Source organism: Scyliorhinus canicula, chromosome 1 (assembly GCF_902713615.1).
Source record: "Scyliorhinus canicula chromosome 1, sScyCan1.1, whole genome shotgun sequence".
Classification (NCBI taxonomy): Eukaryota; Metazoa; Chordata; class Chondrichthyes; order Carcharhiniformes; family Scyliorhinidae; genus Scyliorhinus; species Scyliorhinus canicula.
The window spans coordinates 5,498,353-5,516,075 of NC_052146.1; the positions used below are offsets into that span (position 1 = coordinate 5,498,353).

Genomic DNA, 17,723 nt, shown 5'->3' on the forward strand with positions numbered 1-17,723 from the left:
AATTGGAGAAATCTGTACACTTGTGATAAAGAAAGATGGTTATATTTATTGGGAGACATATCATCTCAAGGAGCAGAACATTGCTGCAGGAATTACCAGGGTAGTGTCCTTGCTCTAACCATCTCAGCTGCTTCAGCAGTGACCATCTCTGCGTCTTAAGGTGTGCTCATTGATATTGGACAGTGTACCATTCTCAACTCCTCAGAGACGGAGTAGTCAATGCCAGCATACAGCAAGACTTGGACAGCAAAGTGTACAGTAACATTCGCACCGCACAAGTGCCAAGTAAGGACGCTGTTCAACAAGAGAGTCTTAACTATCTCCCCATGACATTCAACAGTATTGTCATTGCTGGTTCTGCCACCATCAACATCTGCAAGTTACCATTGATCAGAAACTTAACTGGACCAGCCATATAAATAGTGTGGCTGCAAAAGCAGGTCAGGTATTCTGAAGCCGGTAAGTCACCACCTAACTTCAGGAAGCCTTTCCACCATCTGCAAAGCCTAAGTCAGTGGTGTGATAGAACCCTTCACTGTCCTGGACTGTGTTGAATGTCTTGATGTTTAGTTGGAACTGCACTCATTGAGGTAAAAGTGGCCTGCTTGATTGGCACCCAATCCAGCACCTTCAACATTCACTTCATTCACCACGCATACACAGTGCCGGCAGTGTGTACGATCTGCAAGACACACACCACGGTACCTTCCAAACGTGCACCTTCTACCACCTCGACAAACAAGGGCAGCAGATGCATGGGAACACCATCGCCTGCAAATTCTCCCAAGTCATCCTGACTTGGAACTATATCGCCGTTCCTTCACTGCTTTGTCAGAATCCTGGAACTCCCTCCCTCACAGCACTGTGGATGTACCTACACCACATGGATTGCAGCAATTCAAGAAGATGGCTCACCAGCACCTTCTCTAGAGAAATTGAGGGTGGGCATTCGCCAGCATATTCCATGCACAAATGGAATAAAAAAGTCAAAGTGTGTTGTCTCATGTTACTTGTAGTGTGACGTCTCAAAATCTTGTTACTCGGTGATTCCTCAGCCTCACCACTTAGTGAGCGGAAACATTTTTAAAAATATCCAGTCCAGAACTGGGTACTTTTCTATTTATAGTAATCCTGCAAAGATTGCCTTGCTTTAGATTACACTGCTTTTAATGTTGTTGCATTTCCCATTCTTACTTGACCTCCATGAAATCCTTGGCCCATCTGTGCTTGACATTCAGATCGGGCAATTTTCAAGCCATATCAATTTATGCCCAAATTGCTCCTTGCCTATCTCAGGAAATTAAAATAGAATTTTCACCAACCATATATTTCCTTGTTGGAGTGGAGGCATCAATTTGTTCGATTGCAAAACCTTAATCGTTGATGGATCAAACATTCCTACTAATGCTTTACATTTGGTGACAAAGCTACTTTTACTTGATATGTTACAGTTTAAAGCTGACTCTTCAAACCAGCAAATACTCTGGTCTTGCTATATATACTCCAAGTCAGGTCTCAAAATGTGATTGTGGATTTCTGATTTTTGTACTACTTTGACATGGTTCATGTTAATTTGTTGAGTGTGTGAGATGATCATATCACCAGTATGGCTCCTGTATGGTGAATCTTTAAAGGGAATCTTCCTCTTCCCTTACTGCAGCCCCTAAGTTCTAAATAACTGCATCTTCCTTGTTTTACTGAAGTTGCACTGCTTCATAGGCTGAAGAAAACCAAAATCTGTAGGAGGTAGTCTAACACCTGGTAGAAATTAGTGTTAACAGTAATCAGATTTTAAGATACAAATCCTGTCCTGAACCAACAGTACTGTCCATTAGAATCTCAGCTTTTCACATGACCAAATATATCCCTTGAGGGTAGATGGCTTTTAGGTGAATTTTGCAAAGTGGCTGGAGGATGATTGTTTAATTTTATCAAGACAGTTTCTAACAAATGGAAAAGCGAACATTAACAGTTGGTCCTTATAATGTTTTTCCGCACTTTTTTAAGACTGGAAAAGGAATGAAGCTACTTGTTAATGCAGGTAATAGGTAAATGTTTATTTTTTTTAAATCATATTTGCACATCACATTGCTGTAGTAGAATAATAGGAAAATTAATAAGCAGACATTTGTTCAGGAAATCTTAGGAAGTCTGCTACTTAAGTACAGTGTTGCTTCTGTAATACTATTTTCTACTTTAAGGACGAAGGTCAGACTTTGTGAACTTAGATTGCTGTGATTGCATCTTTTGCAGTCCATCCCTTGACACCATACACATATCAAACACTGTAATGAGGGCTGTAAGCCACTGTCTCAGTGTGTTATGAGGTACCTGAGCCCTTGGTACAACCTCACCTACCAGCTCCTGTGTGACAGCTTGGGGCTGGCTATGCCATATGCAAAAGTATTTATAACACTTGGATGTGTGAGTGGCTCAGGTTATTTCCCTTTTCCATCTGGAAATGTGCTTTCTGCAAGTACCGATTTTACTCCATTCCGGAGCATTGGACAACCATGTTTTAGGAATAGGATACACCTATGATAAATTCAAATGTTGGACTTCATTATGACACCATTTCTACACCACTGCAGTTAAAAATGGCCTTCAGCAATGCAAAAATTATTAAATGTGTCATGAAGTTAAACAACAGAATCCAGGGTCAGTACCACCGACACCACTGAAACATATATAAAAAGCCTGTGCAAATCGAACATTGCCAGTCTCTCTCAGGGATGCATGTTCAGGTTACACTGCTTATAGTTTCAATTCAGTCAGCAAACAACTTTCATTAAATTTGAGTCATGCTGTCCAGTTTTTGTATTTGACTGTACCACAATGTGTTAATCAGGTTATACGATGGCTGAGTGAGTTTTATTGTGTATTTTTATTTCTAATGTAATGATTTGAAGATGGCAATTATATATGTGCGGGGGCTACATGCGGCAGAGGGCAGAAGACTTCTGTGATGTTCCGGTGACACAGCTACCCTTTATTCTCTTTGCATGGAAGTGCCTTTATTATCGTAGTTGACCTTGTGTTTCTTGTTCCCTATGAATGCTGTATCAATGGAGTTCACAAGTAATCGGAGTGTTTGCTCCGCACCTTGATTTACTATTAAGAGATTCGAATGAGCCTTTTTAAGGTTTAAAATCTGCTGCAAGTGTCACTGGACCTTCCTGATTTCTGACCACTATGACCGCTGCCGCCTCTGCCTTCTCATGGGACTCAATTTATTATCCTGTACCCACTACCAACTTTTCAGGGAGAACCTAGAAAGAAAGACTGAAAACATGGAAACACATTTTAGAAGATTGGATGGCAGGCCTCGACGCAGAGCAGGACTGTCAGCCTGTACAACACCAGACATGCCATGAGTGAGCCCAGGGAGTCCTGTTCATTGTGGAAAAATAAATAAAAGCTCAAGAAGCACTCCCAGAGGGTTGACCATGATAGGTCTAGGGAACAAAGCAGGTCTAGGGCTTTACCTGAGAGGTCCCCTGTGCCATTTCAGTCAACTAACACTGGTACAGTGGACTCCGAGGAGATTCTTAACCCTCTGTTCCGACCTCAGCAATTAGGTTTCATCTTCCCTGCATTGGCTGCATTGTGCATTCTCAGCACATATTCGCACATCTGTCTCTCTGTTAATTTATGCTAAACTAAGACCAATTTCTTGATTAGAGTCAAGTAAAGTAACTAGGGTCAAGTGAAACAACCTCAACATATACCTCTGGTTTGTTCTCGAGATAAAAAGTAGTCCCTTGTGATTTTGGATCAGTGCATAATTTTGTTAGAACTAATGTGCATCATTTCTAAACTGCTTTCACTATCATTTGACTTAATATGGGAAATAGTGATACAGCAGGCACATCTTAAGTTGTTTGAAGACATAAGATCCTTACAGAGCCATGGCCTGAGTAGAGTCTGATTGAGTGGCATAATGAGTAAAATAATTTTCCACACGATTCAGACCCTTTTAAGAGCCAGGGATGGTGAACCAATAAGTGCTGAAGTCGCATTTGCCTTGAATATCCTACTGTTAAATAATCAGCTTGAGATATGGGTTCTTAAGACTCTTAGTGAAACCTGTCATGTTAATTTTCCAGGAATTCCATTTCTTGATGCTCTAGAAGGGTTGTCTATGAAGCAGTTCGTGAAAGGGTTGTCTATGAAGCAGCTCCAGAAGGGTTGTCTATGAAGCAGCTCTAGAAGGGTTGTCTATGAAGCAGCTCTAGAAGGGTTGTCTATGAAGCAGCTCCAGAAGGGTCGTCTATGAAGCAGCTCTAGAAGGGTTGTCTATGAAGCAGCTCTAGAAGGGTTGTCTATGAAGCAGCTCTAGAAGGGTTGTCTATGAAGCAGCTCTAGAAGGGTTGTCTATGAAGCAGCTCTAGAAGGTTTGTCAATGAAGCAGCTCCAGAAGGGTTGTCTACGAAGCAGTTTGTGAAAGTTAGTCGTATTACTGCTTGAAATTGTTTATTGAATTCTTTAATGTTTGTGGGTCTGATGGTTTGAAAAGATACAGTTGTAGCATTGTTACTTCATTGGTACATAGAGTCTATTACTTTCAACAACTTGAGATATTTGTAATTAAACTGAAGGCATAGGCTCAAAACTCATGTTCTTGGGCATCACACTGGCCTGTGTGACCCACAATAGCAAATTAGAGCTCTCCCACTCGAGGTTGGTACAGTTACGGTGGCCGTCAAACTATGACTTTTCAACCTATGCCTGTAGTAAATTACTGACAAATTTCCAGATCCCGCTAAAGTTGTGGATAGTAAGAGTCATACTAATCTGATGGAGGATCCTCACTTTTAGGTGCACGGACGAATAAAGTGTCTCCAGGGGATTCCTTATATGAGAATGGTAGCATGCCATATATTAAATGCTAATTCTGTCAAAGTACCACCAGTGCTTGATCAGAAAGAGACTGTTGAAGCATTTGGAGTGTAGAACTCTGCATTGGTAGGCATTACTTGGGGCTGGTTTAGCACACTGGGCTAAATCGCTGGTTTTGAAAGCAGACCAAGGCAGGCCAGCAGCATGGTTCAATTCCCGTACCAGCCTCCCCGAACAGGCGCCGGAATATGGCGACTAGGGCTTTTCACAGTAACTTCATTGAAGCCTACTTGTGACAAGCGATTTTCATTTCATTTTCATTTCATTTTTTCACTTGAACCCGGATGTGCAGGTCTCAGGTTGATGGCTGCAGCGAATGGTTTTTATAACATTGATCCACTGTGGTTAAGTTTTCAGAGACGCAGCATATAATGGAGTGATGTTGACCTGAACTTTATGATGATGCTGTTTGAGTTGCATTCCTGAAGCTAAACTTTCTCGAGATGCAGATGCAGCTTCCCCCCTTGCCGCCTTGCTGTTCCATAGAAAGATCCGATGCCACTTGCTGGATTAGTGTGGCCTTTGGGCCATTTCCCAGTGCAGGTGGCATACAGACATATTGGAGTGCCGGCTGGATGACTAATGTTTGTTGTTTCACCACCTCTATTGGGTGCCATTACACTGCACCTCTGAAAGAGCAATTGGTGGGTTGCAATTATGACTCTTCTGCCAGAACATTTGAGGTTGGATGTTGATAATTACAACCACTGTGTAACCTTCTCAACCTTCCATATTGCTTCAGAGATCAGCGTTTATTAGCCAATAGGATATATATACAAGTTATGCTGAAACTGCTGCTTCTCCAGTAGAATTATTCAAGGGTGGGTCTGTTGGAAATAAAATAAAAGTAGCAACTCTTCAACTCTCACTTCTCTTGGGCGGAGAGAGATCTGAGATATTAATTTGTTCATCCTGAACCCATCTTCCCAGATTTGTCTCTGAAAGTCAAGGAATAGAAGTATGTATGGATTTCCTACTGGACACTTAAGCTGTGATTCTCACATCACTCCAAGCAAAGGGCAACGTTTCCATTTTGCTTTTCCAATTGCAAAGATCAGATTTCCGAATTGGAAGTGGAGGGATGGATTTTGCAGCTCTTCTCCGGCATCCTTTATGATAGCTCACTGATTAAATAGGACCGACACAAAGCACATCGCGTTAGATGTAATGGAAATGATAATAGCCTCCAGAAACATGTGATGCAGCTGAAAGGATTCGCTCCAGTTACAATAATCCTCTTATTATTGGAATAGTTAACTTGCTGAATCATAGCTGGTTCCATACCGGTTTGTACAGCTGCTTTGGAAGTTTCTATTCGTCTTTTGACTATTCATTGAGACTATTCAATGATTTCACCTTTTATGAAAGGAAGGTTAGTATGTAGGCCACCCCACAAACTCTGTTTGTGGTTCAGATCCTTGTTTGCTGCAAAGATCGCAGTACCCGCCTTATGAATCATGGAATTCTGTCGGCTTGCATAATGGCTATTTAAAGGTCTGGTGAAGTAGAGATTTCCATCGTCTGATTTGCCCCCAAATCATTCCAAAATGTATTCCCCTTCAGGCTTTCACTTCTTCGCACCTCCAAGTTATGGACATTGAATATTGCGAGAATATGCTAAATTTTAAAAATTGCTGGTTGAATGTTTTCTGAAATGTGTGTTGGGCATTGTTGCCCCACCATGGAGGGAGCCAGTTTTCGATAGTCGAAAGAACACATGACGAGAGCTAAAAGCAAGTGCTCTGATATAGTATCTGTAAAACTATTATTACTGGGACCAGTGCCCATAGTTTCACAAAGCAAGGGGGATATGGACTTGGGAGAAGTTGGTCCAGAACGCAGATACAAGTCTCGCAGTGAAAAGCAGTGTCATTAGATCAGAATTAATTGGTTTATGGAGGATAATGAACATAGATGAAAATAAGATGACCCACCTCTGGTTGGGTCTTTTATTTTGTCTGATTGACTTATCCTCCAGATACCAATATTTTGCCCTCTTCCTCCTTTGTCCCCTGATCTGGGAGTATGGGCTTGTTGTGCTTTTTTTTTAAATGTAAAAAAAACAATTAACCAGCTGTATTGGCGCCACTTCCTTGGTTTGAAAACAACTAAAGGAACGTTCCAGGGCAAAATTTATATACTGTAGAGAATGGGAAGGTTATTTGACCGTGAAATCAAATTGTGAAGGGGCATTGGCCCCTGTGCTTTATTTTCCCCTCCACTTGACTGGGCTTGTTCATTGGTATGTGAAGGATAATTTCATTTGAAGAATGGAGAAGACCATACGAGAGGTAGGTCACCTAACTTTGCTGATAACGGACGTGATTATTAATTGATGGGCGTGGAGGAATAGCAAAAATGTGCCTTGAAGCAAATTTTACGCTCAAGCAACCTGTTTGCAAATTATGTAACAAGTTAAAATGCAATAAAATTGATGTTAAATTGAACAAGTATAAACTGTTCAATTTTACTCGAATTACAGCAAAAGCAACTGATTTTATGATTACTCTGCCTCCCATTAGATTAATTAATGTTGTGATATTTTTACCAGCCAGATTAAATATTAGGACAAATCCCATTTTGTATCAATTCTGATTTGGCCATTTTTATGTTGCAATATAGTTTTCTTTTTTCACATTAACCAATTAGTTTAGGACCTGCCAAGTTCTCTCTTCACCCCCCCCCAAACCACCCTAGTATTTACTTAGTCATTCATTGTTTAAGTAAAATAGAAAATTTTAATTTTAAACATTTTCTGTTCATTTCCGCATTTATCGGTGCACAGATAAATGTTCTACATTTAATGTTAAATGTTTTTCACTTGCTGACAACTTTACCCAAGTTAATGAGCTGTATTTTTGACATTTTCATTTTTATGTCAAGCCATGGAGTTTGAACGGATGTACAGTCATGTGAACAGACTATACTTGGCTGGCATGTTAAAATTGACTGAAAGTTGCTTTCTTGTTCTAAAAGTGTTTTGTTGACATTATTCCAGCTTCATATTATGTAAATGTGAATAGCAGATGGCTAGCAAAGATCCACTTGCCATAAACTCAGAACAAAACTTAAATTGTCAATAGAACATAAATTGAACTATGCCCTTAAAAACAATACCGGATAGATTTGCACCATGCAGTCCAGTTCTCCATTCTTGTTTTGAATATTGCATTTTTTTGGTTTCCTTGCCATTACTTGACGAACATGGTAGAAATTCATATTATAGGCAGAAGGTTTATAAAAGAAAATAACGAGGTGGGTTCCAGAAATACTATGCATTGTGTGAATGATGAAGCAGTAGCAGTTATTTTCTGATACAGTATAATTGGGCTCCTGTTGCAAATTGCATTATGCACATTGCATGCAAATTACCTCCGTTTCAGTGCAAAAAGAAAATATCAAAATACAATTTTTACCTCCGTTTTTAGGGGCCGCTCTCAGGAAAAGGATGAAACAACATCTCCAGAACTGCTATCGACAATGCAGAGTAAAATAACTCAGGTATGAATTCATAATAGTTTTTTAATTATTATTTACTCTTGGAAATATAGGTGCTCCTCCCAAAGGCTGCCATTTATTGTCTATCTCTAATGGTTGTTGAGAAGGTGTAGTGGGTCTCCCCCTTTCTGCACTAAATGGGGCCTTCTATCCGAGTATAAAACTTTATAAAGGTGAGTGAGTAATTTATAGAGAAAGTACAGTTGTCTCTTGGGCATCCTTTACTATGGTGAATTTGAGTTCGGTAAAATTAAAGGAAATATGTGAATTGGATGATTGATATTCTTTTGAACATCGTATTTGCTGACCATACTGATGATGCGATCAGTACAATTGGGTCACATTTCCTACGGTACAACATTAACTGCACTTCATGGGTACTAATTGGCCATAAAGGGCGATGGGGGTGTTCTGAGGTTGTGCGCAGTGCTATATACGAGGGGCTTTTCACAGTAACTTAATTGACAATAAGCGATTATTATTATTATATACGTGCACATCTTTGAGCAGATATTTCATTCTATCTTTTCCTTTCGTATAGGACCTAATGGCCAAAGTGAGAGAAATGCTGGCTTCATCAAAAGATGTACAAACCAATGTGTCCTAAACAAAAAGGCAAACAGGCCCTACAAGAACACAAGGATCGGAAGTGGCTTCACGAGAAGCTTGAACTGTCTTGCTGCAAGAACTAAATTAATTTAGACAATTTGGGCAGTATTCCACTTTGGCAAAAACTGTTTTGTATAGCTCATTTTGCTAAGTACAGTTTGAACTGAGATCTTATTCCATTGTTACTGTTTTGCAATTTCCTCCTCCTGTTCTTGAATGCAACAAACTCCATGTGCTGTGGGGCGTCAGAATTTCAAAAGAGCATCTGAAAATCTGGTGGTGCACTCTGTATTGAGCACCAGAAACTAGCTGCCTACAATCATTTGTGATTACCGGACAGGAGCTTAGCTTATCCTTCTGTGAAGGAGTTTTATACTTGCATCTACAAAGATGAGGTAACATCTCATTTTGTAAATTTGAAGAGTTCTCTTGATGTAGGTCTTTGATAGCAACTATTTGGAGTTTCAATCTTGGAACAGGATGCACAGGCTAGTCTTGAAGATCAGGAGAAGCAGGACATACCATCAGCATTACCTTTGATACAATGTGTATCAACCATTTTCGAAAACATTGCATTTATTTAAACCGCTACATATAAGTTTACTTTGAATTCACACCTGAAAGACATTGTGAGAGGGCTCCAGTAAGGTTTTCAACCACACTGATGCAAATCTATTGAAATATTAAAGGTAATTTATTTGTTTAGAATGATGGTTAAAAGATTTATTTGTAAAAAGCGCTCAAATATTTCATCATCTTGAAAAGGTCATTGTCAAGTTGGGGCTCAGTTGGTACTTTGTGTTTATAAGTTAGCTATTCTGGCAGAGTCACTGCTTATTAATTCGCTATGCGGCCACTTTGATATGATTGCAGTTATGTCCCACTATGCACATTTGCAATGATGTCACCTGACTTAAGTTTGGAGGAAAAATTGATTTCTGACAGGGTAAACGTGATTTATCTGATTGCATATTTACTCAAACTAAAACAGCAATTAATGTTTCACTCACTCTTGCAGAACACTGATATTACCCTCTGCTTATTTGGACCACACTTTTCAACTAATGGAAGCTCGATGTTCTGTAGGGCAGGGCCTGAGTGATTGGAAATGTGTGCAATCAGTGTTGACTTGCCTCTGTACTTTCTAATGGATCTGTTAACTGCATAAACCACGATAGCAACAGAACATAATATTTATTTTTTTAAAGTGCTTGATTTATTTTTCGTTTGGTTTATTGTATGCTGCATCTTTTAGCTGGGGAGATGCAGCAATGCCTCTCTTGAGAATATTAAGCTGTAAATTTTCAAGACTACTTTCTGACCTGGTTCAGTTTTCTTTTCATTTGTTTTTGTTTGTCGCACCCATTCTCTTTGTTTAAAATCTTTCCAGGATTCTGAAGTGCTGTCACTAATGTCTATGCTTGGGTATCTAGGTAATTGCACTATTGATTGTATGATGTTTTTGACAACCCTTCTGAGGAAGGTTAAAAGAACAAGCTCGCATTTCAGTTACAAGAGGTAATCAGGGAAAGTTGAGACCCACAGGTAAGAGAAATTAAGATTATATCACATTTTTATGCTTGCAAGAAAGTGGAAAAACTAAATTTGGTGTGTCACTGAGTGAGCATCTCAAAGCTGTGTGCTGAGGTCATATCTACACAGGGTTCTTTGTGGTGCTGTTGGAGTGGGAAGTACTCCAGCTCCAGTACTCTGGGTACAAGTATCGTAAATTTTATGAATTCATTAGTGTAATTTCCCAACTATAATCAGGTCACCCTGATACTGGCTTCATGGTGTTTAAAACCGTATATGAGAAATTTTATGGCACAGCTTTCTAAAGTTGGCTAAAGAGTATAATGCATGGGGGCAGCACGGTGGCGCAGTGGTTAGCACTGCTGCCTCACGGCGCCGAGGGCCCAGGTTCAATCCCGGCCCTGGGTCACTGTCCGTATGGAGTTTGCACATTCTCCCCGTGTTTCGCCCCAAAACCCAAAAGATGTGCAGGGTAGGTGAATTGGCCGTGCTGAAATTGCCCCTTAATTGGAAAAAATGAATTGGGTATGCGAAATTAGAAAAAGAGAGTACAATGCATTTAATATTTGTTGAATTGATATTAGCATGGTTGGCTCCTGTAGCTTGTTACAGCTCCCTGAACAAAAGGGGTGGTGTATTAGTCAGTTATTGAAACACACAAAGGAGACAAGGCCTGAGAAGAGTCCAGCACAGTTCCAGTGAGATTTATTGATCTATCGAGGAATGCCTACAATTTGTAAGATAGTCCTTCAATTATCTGAAAGAAGGGTGAGAGGAAATGAAATAAAAATCACTTATTGTCACAAGTAGGCTTCAAATGAAGTTACTGTGAAAAGCCCCTAGTTGCCACATTCCAGCACCTGTTCGGGGAGGCTGGTACGGGAATTGAACCCGTGCTGCTGGCCTGCCTGGGTCTGCTTTAAAAGCCAGCGATTTAGCCCAGTGTGCTAAACCAGTTCAGAAAATAAGAACCTGCACATTATCCAAAGAGATATTTTCTCTTTGGAAAGAAGAAGGTTCCATAGCATGATCGCTCTGATGGAAAGGAAGAGAATGTAAGGTGGATAGTATCAATTTTTAGTTTGAAGAGGAATTCACGATGGGATGACATACGTTGTCCTCTGATTTATGATGATTATTCAAAAGATGAAGAATAGTGCGTTAGAGGTGAGTTATCAGCCTTTTAGTCTTTGTATAACATTTAGGAGGAACTCAAGAATCCATTCAAATTGTATAGTGATGGTAGCACAGCATATATGGTCATCTTACAACTAATCCCTAGCCACCTCTCCCCAGTCATGTTCAGTGCACACCACTGAAAACGAGGATTTTTTTTTTTTTAAACTTAAGAGTACCCAATATTTTTTTTTCCCATGGCCAATCCACCTACCCTGCACATCTTTTAGGGTTGTGGGGGTGAGACCCACGCAGACATGGGGAGAATGTGCAAACTCCACACGGACAGTGACCCGGGGCTGGGAGCGATCCCGGGTCCTTGACACCGTGAGGCAGCGGTGCTAACCACTGCACCACTGTGCCACCCAAATTCGAATTGAATTACTTAAGTAAGGAGTTTAATTTTTGAATCAGCAGACTGGGATTAGTACTTTTATTTACAAATGTTTTATTTAAAAATCAAGTTTATGGGTACATAATTATTTGTTTCCCTGTTCATGCCGCAGTAGTGTTATCATCTCCGCTTATTCAGATATACCAAGGGGTCTCAAAATGGTTTGACTTGATTAATCGGCTCATGGGACATCTGAAGCATTTCTCAAAGATTCACTCTTTATACCCACTCCTTCAATATTATACTATTGGCTTATTAGGCTCCTTTTGTGTTTCATTTATATACTGTATGTAGAAAATTCCAATGGAATTTCCTGTTCATGCTAAAGCATATTAGCAGGGATGTTTATTCTACGAGAAGTAACATTCATGACAGAGTGCTTTTATATCTGTTAGCCTCATTAGGGTAAAATATTCTGATCTCAGACTTCGACAGAGCTCAACCCAGGTACACGTTAAAAGTGATCACTTTGTTCTAACGTTACGTGATTTATGATTTAATTTGTTAAATTTATAGATGCATTAACATACTTGAATTATTTCTGTTTTGATTTTTTGATTGAAATTACTTGGATGAATCTGTCAGGGAAGTTGCAAAATCATTTAACCTTCATTATAAACTGTCCAGAAGCAACAACCCAGTTTATATCATAGATTGAAGATGCAGTCCCTCAAAGTACAATTCATACAAGTATGATTTCATGTTTTAACATTCAACAATAAACATAACTTCTAGCACTTTCAATAAGTTAAATTGCTGTGGCATCAATCTGTATCTCAGAACATTGTGACAGTCGTGAACACCAAAGCAAACACCAGCCTTTTCAAGGAGAAGGAAGAAGATTGTGGGCAGTACCACATGTGATGTACATGGCAATAAAGTATTTCCCAGTGAAAGGGAGAAGAGAATTTGCATTTGATAGCACCTTTTCACATCTCGAATGCCCAAAGCGTTTCATGTAATGAAGTGGGGTCCGTTGTATATGCAAATGCAGCAGCCAGTTCTGTTCAGCAATAAGATGAGTACCCAGTTAATCTGTTTAAATGGTTTACAACTTGAAAAATGTGTTACATCCTTACTCCATATGAAATGTTCTGTAGTTGCCCTTGAATTATCTGTTACTGAGTTATGTTTCCTCTCTATCTGCTTCTCTTTCCGTTACCTTCCTTTTCCCACCCCTTCCCCATTTGTGGTTGCATAATGCAATATGAGGTTTGGAGCCCTATAAAAGACGGGTGTACTTAAAAATTGTAAATAAATTACTTTTATTAACTTTCCAGAAGTGCAACTGTCAATTCAATTTTAAAACCCACACAAAATATATTTACGCATACTTTTTAATGTTTTTATGAAGACAAACAGAATTTGTTCTGGTTTATTTTCCTAAACTTGGTCTGGCATGTCTAGATGAATAAGCATGTAAATGGATGCCCTTATTGTGAGAGTTTAGACAGCTGGTCTAAGCAAGGGCAACACAGCTAGGCCCGTTCCAGACATCTGCAAATATGCCCTTTCCAACACTACTCATTGGGAAGCCATCAAGAACAGGTATCTGCTGAAAGCTTTACCTTAGCTGCAGGGTCTGCTGAAGCCGAGTGCAGTGCTTCAGCTGCATTCCTTAGCTGAGGTCAGATAAGTGGGACTTGCATCTGTGGCCCAGTATGCAGTAAGTCTTTGTTCTCCTTGCATGACTGCAGTTTTCTTAGTGAAAGCAATCATGAGCATATGTTCAGAAGACTTAAATATCTGGATTCACTGAAGAGCATCTACTTAAATCGATACTCAGTTTGATTCCCCCTAGTCAAGTTCCTTGTAGCTGCGTAAAATGTTTTTTCCGGCTAAATATGCACACTTACCCGTGTATGTAATCAATTTGTTATTGCAGTTGCAGGAGACTGCTTGTTCAGAGCCACAAGTGATGCAAAACAAAAAGCTGTAAACTTAAAAACAAAACCGTATATAAATTATTTAATCTTGTTCAAGTGTGTAAGTTAATGTTGTCCATGGCTATTGTTGATTTATCGATTTTTGAATTAGAATCATAGCATCCCTGCAGTGCAGAAAGAGGCGCTTGAGTCTACACCGACCCTCCGAAGGAGCACCTTACCTCGATTCTCAACCCCGTAACCTACCTACATAGCATGGCCAATCCACCTAACCTGAATATCTTTTAACTGTGGGAAGAAACCCATGCGGACACGGTTCTGGGGCAGCCTTAACCTGCTCATTGGTTCTTGGGTGTGAGTTTCATAAAGAAACGCTAGTCTTTTTCCCCTTGTGATGACTGCGGATACTTTTGTATGTTCAAATTCAATGTGACCACAAAATTCTGGTCAGTATCTATGATATCTGAAAATTCATCAGCTGTACCTGTGGGAAAAGTTCTTCCACATCCATCATCCATGTTGTTCAGGGTGACGGAGAAGCCATCCTTAGCACAGCACACTGTGACTTTTCCTGATTTTGTAATCCTTTGTTCCCGTTGATGCTTGAAAGCAATGTCCCTGTTTGCAGCAGAACAGGTTGCCGTTTCTGATTAGCTGGATCACTTCCCGATAAAGTCGGCGGTAATTAGAACAGTTAATGCTGGGAATCTTTAGCATGTCTGGTAACATCGCTGGAGATAGAAACAATGTCCATGTTGCTGGTCACTGGTCAAAGTGGAGATGTGACAGGGTTTCACATATCTGTAACATTTTGCAGATCTGATGAAGGGTCATTGAAATGTTACCTCAGTTTCTCTCTCCATAGACACTGTCAGCCCTGCTAAATATTTCCAACCTTTTCATTTTGGATTTCCAGCATGTGGAGAATTTTGATTTTAAGTATTGTGAGGAAATTGTAGGGACTTGGAATATCTAAATGCAATCGGGAAGAGTCAACATGGTTTTGTGAAAGGGTGATCAATGTTTGAGTAATTTATTTATTGAAGTTCTTGGAGGAAGTAGTGCGCAACACTGAAAAAGGGAAACCTGTGGATGCACTGTACTTAGATTTCTAGAAGGAATTTGACAATATGCTACCTCGAAGATTACAATGCAAAATAAGAGCTCATGGCGTAGGGGATAGTGGATTGGTTAACAGGGAACAGAGAGTAGACATAAATGGGTCATTTTCAGGTTGACAAGATGTGATAAGTGGAATGAGACAGGGATCAGTACAGTGGCCTCAATTATTTACAATGACTTGGATGAAGGGGTGGAACGTATAATTGTTAAATTTGCTGACGCTGCAAAGATAGGTAAGAAAATAAGTTGTGAAGGAGACATAATGAAAAAATGAAAATCGCTTATTGTCACGAGTAGGCTTCAAATGAAGTTACTGTGAAAAGCCCCTAGTCGCCACATTCCGGCGCCTGTTCGGGGAGGCTGTTACGGGATGAGACTGCAAATGGATAGAGATAGGGTAAGTGAGTGGGCAAAACAATTTTCAGATGGCTATAATATGGGAAAATATGAACTTGTCCACATTGGCAGGAACAATAAAAAAGCAGTATCTTATTCAGAGAGATTTGAGAACTGAGGTACAGAGGTGATCTGGGTATTCTGGTATATCAATCACAAAAAGTTAGTATGCTGATACAGCATGTGATTAGGAAGGCAAATATAATGTGTTTATCGCAAGCAGAGTGGAATATAAAAGTAGTGATGGTTTGCTACAGTTGTATGAGGTGTTGCTGAAAGCACCTCTGCGATATTGGATAAAGTTTTGGCCTCCTTATTTAAGAAAGGATTTAAATGCATTAGAGGCAGTTCAGAGAAGGTCCACTCAACTGATAACCTGGGATTGGAGTGGGGAGGTGGGAGTACATTATGAGGAAAGGTTGGACCCGCTGGGCCGGTCTCCATTGAAGTTTAAAAGATTGAGAGGCGAGCTTATTGAAACATATAAGTGGCTGAGGGGATATTTCCCTTGAGGGAGAAATGTCGCAATTTTAAAATTAAGCTGTCTCCTATTTAAAATGCAGATGAGAAGAGCTTCATTCTCAGGGTCGTGGATCTTTGGCACTCGAGTGTGGAGGCAGGGCCATTGAATACGTTTAAGGCAGAGATAGAAGGATTCTTGACTAACAAGGGAGTGGAGATTATCAAGAATAGGTCGAACCTGGAATTACGGCCACGGTCAGATCAGCCATGATCTTATTGAATGGCAGAGCAGATTCAAAGAACTGAAGGGGCTGAAGGGGTTGGATTATGAGGAGAGGTTGAGTAGACTGGGACTGTACTCGTTGGAATTTAGAAGGATGAGGGGGGATCTTATAGAAACATTTAAAATTATGAAGGGAATAGATAGGATAGATGCGGGCAGGTTGTTTCCACTGGCGGGTGACAGCAGAACTAGGGGGCATAGCCTCAAAATAAGGGGAAGTAGATTTAGAACTGAGTTTAGGAGGAACTTCTTCACCCAAAGGGTTGTGAATCTATGGAATTCCTTGCCCAGTGAAGCAGTTGAGGCTCCTTCATTACATGTTTTTAAGGTAAAGATAGATAGTTTTTTGAAGAATAAAGGGATTAAGGGTTATGGTGTTCGGGCCGGAAAGTGGAGCTGAGTCCACAAAAGATCAGCCATGATCTCATTGAATGGCGGAGCAGGCTCGAGGGGCCAGATGGCCTACTCCTGCTCCTATTTCTTATGAAAACTGAATACTGCTCCTAATTCGTACATTTGTCTGTCAGAGCACTGATGGGTGCAAATACGGTACAGTTTGACTTGTCAATAGAGCTTAATCCTGCTGTCCTTGCCTTTTTAAATCTCTAGGTCTGATCCTGCTCCCAATCTTCCAAATGTTTTTACTTTTTATTGTTCAAAAATGTGCCAATGGCTGCACTTCTTGTGCAGGTTTGACTTTTTTGCAGCTTTTTTTTCTTCAAAGTGGATATAAATTTCTTTGCCTTCTCCATGGTGAGTAATTGAGCTCAGTCCAGCATGGAGCCAGAAAATAGAATGATCAATGTATCTTACACAGTGTTTTTATCCTAAAAATTGATTGCTGTTGCTCTGCTCACTCAAGCTTCTCAATAGCATGGGTTGGTAAATTTGCTAAGATTATCTCTGATTAGCTCTCCTGTTAAATTATATAAAATATTTGGAATACATGGGACAATAGGAAAAGATGAATAGACAAAACCAGCTTGATCTGTCAAGCCTGACCCTCTTGACTACTTCCATTTGACGGTTGTGTAGGAGATGGGAGATTTTTTTTGTTTAATTACCCAATTCAGTGAAAATAAATCTAGAATTTCCTCTCTGACATTCGAGCTTTTTACAATGTGTTCTCAGAGACTAAAGTCACATGACCAAAGTCCCACTACATAATTTTCTTTCAGACTTTAGCAAGCTAAGCGGCAAAGGGGAACAGTGGTTAGCACTGCTGCTTCACAGCTCCAGGGACCCAGGCTCGATTCTGGCATTGGGTGACTATGTGAAGTTCGCATGTTTTCCCCGTGTCTGCGTGGGTTTCCTCCGGGTGCTACGGTTTCCTCCCACAGTCCAAAGATGTGTACGTTAGGTGGATTGGCCATGCTAAAATTGCCCTTAATGTCCAAAGATATGCAGGTTGTGTGGGGTCACGGGGATACGGTGGGGGGGTGGACATAGATAGGGTGCTCTTTCA

General features: G+C 40.2%; 1 protein-coding gene across 3 annotated transcripts in view; it reads left to right on the top strand.

Moving 5' to 3' along the window:
* Positions 1-13,386, top strand: part of LOC119969233 (splicing factor SWAP) — a 152,004-nt gene extending 138,618 nt beyond the window's left edge. For 2 of the 3 annotated variants that reach the window (XM_038802600.1, XM_038802783.1), the window contains exons 18-19: positions 8,328-8,400; positions 8,939-10,197. The gene's annotated coding sequence lies outside the window, so the exon portion shown is untranslated. Of the gene's footprint in view, positions 1-3,262; positions 7,191-8,327; positions 8,401-8,938 lie in introns of all 3 variants that reach the window. The other variant, XM_038802691.1, reaches the window with a different exon arrangement.
* The last annotated feature ends 4,337 nt before the right edge of the window (positions 13,387-17,723 follow it).